We start from the raw sequence: 6,743 nt of genomic DNA on the forward strand, positions 1-6,743 counted from the left end.
CAGCCAGAGCTACATAGAGAAACCCTGTCTTGAAAAAACAAAACAAAACAAAACAAAACAAAACAAAACAAAACAAAACAAAACAAAACAAAACTGCTTCTAGTTAACTGCATAACTTATAAGCATGTGTGTCTGCTTTGAGACTATATTTTTTCCAATGCTGACCTTAAAACAAAAGAAGGTAAAAATATTCCTCAAATTAATATAACAATGTTTAAAAGACAATGGATAGTAATGTATAATGAAGCAAGAAATAATAAACCTAATGTATTATGAATGATATGATTTAGTCAAAATGTGTTAGGAATGAATGATCCTCAAACAAGCAAAGTGAAGCAGGATATTATACACAAAACAGTAAATAGCACTGGAAAGAACCCATACTGTTAGGTTTATTTTTGTCAAAATAAAGAATGAAGACCTGAAAACAGAGAATAGACATTGTGTTTTAAGGGAATGGTTATTTACTAACACAACATTTCAGTTGGGATAAAAGAATAAAACTTAGGAGTTATTGCATAGTTTGTGACTATAGAAATAGAACTATGTTTTATATTTGAATTTTTTTCTGGATGAAACTCCTAATATTATCAAAAGAAGTCTTACTGTGGGGGATAATGGATACTTTACTTAGTTTGATCCATACTAGTTCTGTATATCTTAACAATAAATTGTGTATAATATGTATAATTTGTCAAGTTTGTAGTTAAATATATTTGAAAAAAATAGCAAAGTTTTTGTTAGAAGGATAGACTTGACAAGAATGAAGGTAAGGATGGAAAATGCTGGAGAAAAAATGATGAATGAACACTCTGACTTTCTGCAAGTGGTTTTCCTTGGGGCACATTTATCAACTCATGGCAGGTTTCAAACCTGCGAACCTTCCTAGTCTTTGGAAAATTTTTCTGCCTCAGGGCAAGTAACCTGAACAACTGTCTGCAGCCCAATTAGGTTGTAATGATTATACTGAGAGTGCACACTGGGCAGTAAGTCTTTATATTCTTTGCCTTAATTTAAATCTAGATGCGAAAGCTGATGGTTAGATAGTTAAACGAATAAAGCCTGAATTGGGTTAATAGAATCTTATACAGAGGAATGCTACAATCGCTAATACAAGATTTAGAATTAAATGTGGTATAGGACTGTTTCAGGACAGCTGTAAACCAAAGCTTGATTACAACTTCGAGTTTGGCTTTAGAGATTTTAACATGATCAGCTCTTATAGTGATTATTGAAAATAGAAAATATTAAATAATGAAATGGTGGCCCACTGAAGATGAAAATTGTTTCTAAAACATTTATGAGGACATAAAGATTCACAATACTTTCTTGATTGAAGAAAGTATTATGCACAATATTAAGAAATGTAAGCTCATAGATATCAATCAGATTCACAAGGACAAACACAGACACAAACACACACACACACACACACACACACTACACACACACACACACACACACACACACACACACTACACATGTACCATAATATACCTTTACTTCTCAGTTCTCTTTACTATTCTACTGGGCTGTTTCATTGTCATTCTATTATAATCCCATGAGTCATCGCTTATTTTAAATTCTAATATATTCTTAAGTTACATAAGCATCATGCTTCCTTCTCTTTGATCAAATTACCTTATTTATTTGTTCATGTTATTTGGCATGAGTATGTGTGTGTCTGTGTGTGTGTGTGTGTGTATGTGTGTGTTGTATATACTATAGACAACTTTATCCACAAAACCTTAAGAATATGGCTGTCTAAACCAGACCTACACAACATACATCACTTGACCTACCGACATAGGTGGGAAAAATTTCATAAAGCTACATCCTTTGACTATAAACAATAGGCAAACAATGTGCACTGAGAGAATTAGTATTCCCCAGGAACAAACCCTTCAAAGGTTTTGTGGAACATGTGTAGAGTGTGTGTGTGTGTGTGTGTCTGTGTCTGTGTGTCTGTGTTTGTCCTTGTGAATCTGATTGGTATCTATGAGCTTACATTTCTTAATATTGTGCATAATTGGGTTATCCAATCCCAAATATTTAAGCAGAAGTCAAAATAATATTAATTAAAGATGAATTTGTCATTAATTAGAGAAAAAATGGTGCCAGAAGCAGGAGATGGAAGTGGAGAGTAGAGTTGAGATTGTTTTAAATAGAGTACCCAGTAATGAAAGTATCAAAAATATGTAAAAGATAATGGGTCATGTCAAATATGTGATAATCTAAGTTATTTTTTCAAGTTCTTGTGTGCCCTTTAGCTTACTTGTCTGGCTGCTTTCAGTTGGTCTTGTGGTGCCATGTTGAACGGGAAGAGTAAAATAGTAGACATAAATCTATTTGACTTAATCAAGACCTGAGTCTGAAAACCATAGGCACTTCCTCATATTTTGAATGTTAAAAGTAATATAAAGTCACAAAAAGACTAAAAAACATCGTATGAGATATGGCTTATCACATAAAAGAAAAAAATATATTTTAAAAATACCCTAAAGCACAGAAAATAGAAACAAATATCTACAAATAGTATAAAACCATAATGAACAAGTTCTATACTACATATAAAAGAATGAATAATAAAGATTACTCTGAGAAATAGAAGAAAATTTTAGAAAACAATCAGAAAAGGGTATAATATTTAGAATATGAGGAACTTTAAAATCCCAAAGCAAAAATTGAAAGAAATTAACCTAAATCTTTTTTTAATAAAAATGACATATAAATGGACAAAATTATTTTTTAAAAATGCTTAAATTTTCTAATCATGAAGGCAATGAAAACTAAAGCATCAAGACTTTACTTTACTCAATAACAATATCTGCAGTGGTCCAGCTAAAAATAGAAACTTCCAACCCTGTGCAGTGAACTTTTGCATACAAAGGAGATATGAAATAGCAACTCCATAACAGAAGCCAAAATGGCAGTTAAAGTGAAAGCTTAAAAGTGAATACTCCATGGAGTTAAGAAACCAACAGAGCCCTCCTACATTATCCCAAATAATGAAATTCTATAATTTTCAACACATTTGGAAATCAAGATCATTTTGTTTAGAGAAATAAGAAGCACAGAAAGACAAATTCCATAGGATTCTATTCACAAAATATATTTAAACAAGAATTCTAGCAAGTGAAAGGAATAGATGAGCAGAAGGGACCAGAAACCTTTCTCAGTGTATGGTGTAAGTTCTGGTGTGCTACTATTTAATACTGTCATGGTAGATAGTGGATGAAATGGTTTTGAAGTTTTAATCATAAAGCACTGATGCAATAGTGACAACAATGATCTTGATATAAAGCAACGCACTGTGTCCTGATATGATAAATCACACTTTATGTACCAGTTAAAATATACTTAATATTTTAAGTAAGTCAGACTTTGAAAATTGATAAATACTGAAATGAACTGCTAAAGTCTTTCTGCTTGCCATAATGACATTGTCTGGATAAAATAATGGAAGTATAAGATAAATACTGTAAAATGTTCACCAGATATTTAGAATCAAAAATGGTGATAGAAAAATGTATAAAACAGCATAATGTTACATTAAAAAGTAATAAGCAATTTATTGTTCTTAAAGTAGTTTTATCCTAGATAAAAGCATAATTAGTAAACCAAATTACAAGTTAACAAAACATATAGATATGAAAGCATTGATGATTGAAATACAGAATAGGAGGCAGATACTTGACAAGCATGAGTGGATGTGTTGGTCTACAGCAATGTCTGTGTGGAATTATGTTCAGGGTCACCTTGGGCCTAGTAGTGTCTAAAGATAATTGAACTGTGATTTTTACAAATAGTGCCCATGTAATGTAGGAATTAGAAAATAGTGATTGTGAGAGACTTTCTACAGGTTATGAAAGACCCATAGTAGTCCTGATCTCACAACAGCATGAATTTCCTGCATGGGGGAGAGTCTCACAAGTCCATATCTGAACTCTCCTGAAACATTTCTTCTGTCTTAATTTGTATTGTCAACGATCATCACATCGGGCTTTAATAGATACCCTCTAATAGTATGTGGAAGGCAGGTAAAAGATAACCAGCATGTATCATGTTGATATACGAAGTTGAAGGAGAAGAAAATTGACAAAAAAATATCTTTAAAGTAATTCCTTACACAACCATTTAAAAACTTCTATTCCTGTTGTTTCTCCAACTACCAGAGAAATTAAACAATCAAATGCATTTGTGTAAAGACATGACAGAACTATTTTCTTTTATGGATTTGAAAACTTATAGATACAAGACATAAGAATTTGACATGCTTACCATTATTGCAGAAATTCAAATCCTTTTATGCTTTATATAAAGAGACAAAAACCAAACCAAAAAAAAAAAAAAAAAAAAANTTATTGCAGAAATTCAAATCCTTTTATGCTTTATAAAAAAAAACAAAAACAAAAAAAAAAAAAAAAAAAAAAAAAAAAGGACACACTGTAGTCTTCTTTTAAATGGTTGATTCAATTTAACTTGAAAAATAAAACAAATGCTAGTAATTAACAGGCTAAAACATTTTATTCATTGAAACTGAGATATATCAGCGTGTAATTCTTTAATTAGGAAGATAATTATCTGAATTTAGAAGTGTTTTTCACAGGTACTAATAGCAGCACGAAGTATGTCAGGGTGCATAACTCAGTAATTTAAACTGCTAATTGCAGTCACCACATACAAAAAAGAAGAAAAGTAAGTTGCAAATTTCATCAGGTCAAGGTAACTTGTTTGTAAATGTTTTCTGTTGGCTATGCTTACAATTTTCACATATAAAATCCAATTTGTAGATTAGAGCAGCATGCTTGTATAGAGGTCATTTTATTCTATTATATGCAAGTCTTAGATAATATACTTATTACAGCCTGTAAACAAAAGTGTCAGGCAGTTTTAAGAACAAATGTACTAATTTTCAAACCTTACAAATCCGAGAATGTCTCCAATATACTTAATTATAGGAAAATGTTGATGTGATATTAGAAGAATCTTTCTGAAGGAAAAATAACAATATGGGGCATGTCAGAGTGTGAAACACAGAAATTTATAAGGCTAATTATAAAAATGATATAGAATGCATTTATTCTTTACATTTCCAGAAAATGAGGCATTTATAGTAAATGTTATTGGTACACAGGTACCTCGAGTATAAGCTGTAATTACAAATGAAGAGAATAGTAACATAGGTATTCATACAGTTATATTTGCAGTGACTAAATATTTATTTGCTATGCTTAATTATATGAAAACAACAATTATATTTTCAATAATGAAAAGATAATGTATTTTCCAATATTTGGGCCACATTCCCATCCTTAATGGAGAAAATTAAACTATTTAATTTACATACATATCTGGTTTTATTTAAAATTAAATTATAAAAAATTTACCAAATCTTCCCAAAACAAATAAACCCAAACAAATGATATTATATTTTCTATTTATTTTCTGTTAACTATTTTTTATAAGTGAGAAACTTATTTATTAAGGAAAGGTTAGAGAATAACTGGTTTTTTACAGGTAATTGTCTTAAAGGAAAAACAGTTTGTTGATATAAAGCACAAACATTTTAGAAACATTTTGACATAAAACATTCAAATACTTCTGTTAGCACTTGGCTTATTCAGAATCCGAAGTGTGATATGCAGTCAACAGTATCTTCAACAAGAACATGTCCTATTATATTAAAAGACGTTTATTTGGTGTTCTAAGAATGTCAGTTAGAGAGCACTTTGTAATGGAAAATGTCTAGGTGTGACTTTTGGAGAGTGTTGTGCATTTAAACATTTGATATGAAACTTGAAAATTTCTCTAAGGATAGGACTGTCCGTAATGTTATGGTTTAAAAAAGCTCATGTATGTCCATGTACAAACTCAGTGCATATGCTTGCCTCTTAGTTTCATGTAAAATATTTCTAAAATTTACCTTCTCAAAAAAAATCACTTCAGGTGACAGTTGACTATCAGCTTATATGGAAAACAAAAACAAAAAACAAACAAAAACTGTTTTCTGGGGAATAGCATTGTGCACAAACAAAGGACTTGAATGTCAAAAGGCACTTTAGAAGCTAGGACATTTAGAACAAACTTGCTACATCCTATTCGATTTTAATTTTCCGCCCCAATAATGAGTCTTATTTTCTTTACAGATCCACATTTCAGACATAGCATTTCATGGTTTATTATATAAACTGGTACACAGCATGGCTACCGATGATGTCTGCTAATTATAAGCTCCCCTCTCCCTGAATGGAATATTATTAAACCCAGATGAAAATCTGAGTGACTTCTAACTCCAGAAATGTTCTCTAAAATTTCCAAGAAAAATAGTTTTTATTTTTCCCAAAGAGACATGAATATTATTATTATTATTATTATTATTAATTTTAGTAGATATGGAAGGGCAGAGAAAGTGTTAAGAATTGCTTACGTTCGAGAATAAGACTTGTTCAATAGAGTGCTTTCATATAATAAAGGAGACCTTGGGTTTAATTCATATCACCACAAAAAGTCGGTGTAGTACAAACCAATAATCCACCTAATTAGAAAATGGAAGGGAAAAGACCAGGAGTCAAAAGTCATTCAGAACTCATAGTAAGTTTGAAGACAGCCTGAGATTCATGACTTACCACGACCGGTATCGTTCTCATACACACACACACACACACACACACACACACACACACACACACACACACTCAATCAAAAATAAAAACAAAAACCAAAACAAACCAAAACAAACC

General features: G+C 31.0%; 1 protein-coding gene across 5 annotated transcripts in view; it reads left to right on the forward strand.

Annotated features, from left to right (window-relative positions):
• The window catches only part of Brinp3 (BMP/retinoic acid inducible neural specific 3), a 363,635-nt gene that overhangs the window by 235,694 nt on the left and 121,198 nt on the right, over positions 1–6,743 (forward strand). The gene's annotated exons all lie outside the window — the stretch shown is intronic.

This window comes from Mus caroli, chromosome 1 (assembly GCF_900094665.2).
Source record: "Mus caroli chromosome 1, CAROLI_EIJ_v1.1, whole genome shotgun sequence".
Classification (NCBI taxonomy): domain Eukaryota; kingdom Metazoa; phylum Chordata; class Mammalia; order Rodentia; family Muridae; genus Mus; species Mus caroli.